We start from the raw sequence: 762 nt of genomic DNA, 5'->3' as shown, positions 1-762 counted from the left end.
CACACATTAATATATTTATACATATATATATATATACTAAAAATATATTTAAAAATATACACACACACACACACACACACACACACACACATGAATATGGTTTTTTATTCTCACACCTATTGCTCTCTGTCTATATTTAGACTTAAAGCAATTTTTCAGTCACCATTTTTTGGCAACTTAGTGACCGTCTGGTGACGAAATGGCGGAACATATCAGCGAGGAAGATAATCAGATAACGTGCAGTGCACACACTATTGAATAGACATCCCATTGCAACCACTTGCTTATATTATAACTTGTATGTATTATTTTTGTAGATTTTAGAAAGCTGCACCTCAATCAAGAGAAATACTTCTCTGCGTTTTCATAGACAAAGGATTAGTTACAAAAAAAACAAAAAAAAGCTTAAAAATCAAAACTAATAAGTAAAACAATATTATTATCAATGTATTTTAATTCAGAGACTCTCATGTGCCATATCATTCAACTTGTAAACTGAATACATCTCCGTATAGAAATACATGTTTCAAATTAATATCGTGTATTGTTATTATATAGCATATGCGATATATACATTGCTTTTGCATTATTTTGTAATTATGATCTGTCATATTTTCTTCTCATCAAGCAGCTTGTCACTTTCAGTATTGTAAGTTTTTATAATACGAAAAAAAAAAAAAATTTCCTGCTCTATTCTGCCTAGAGGAAGGGGAGAAGTGATGGCGTGAAGATTCAATTAATCAGATTTGTTCAATCTGTAGT

The sequence above is a fragment of the Nanorana parkeri genome, unplaced genomic scaffold (assembly GCF_000935625.1).
Source record: "Nanorana parkeri isolate BGI_ZX_2015 unplaced genomic scaffold, ASM93562v1 scaffold319, whole genome shotgun sequence".
In the NCBI taxonomy this organism is placed as follows: Eukaryota; Metazoa; Chordata; class Amphibia; order Anura; family Dicroglossidae; genus Nanorana; species Nanorana parkeri.
This window is presented reverse-complemented; position numbering follows the sequence as displayed.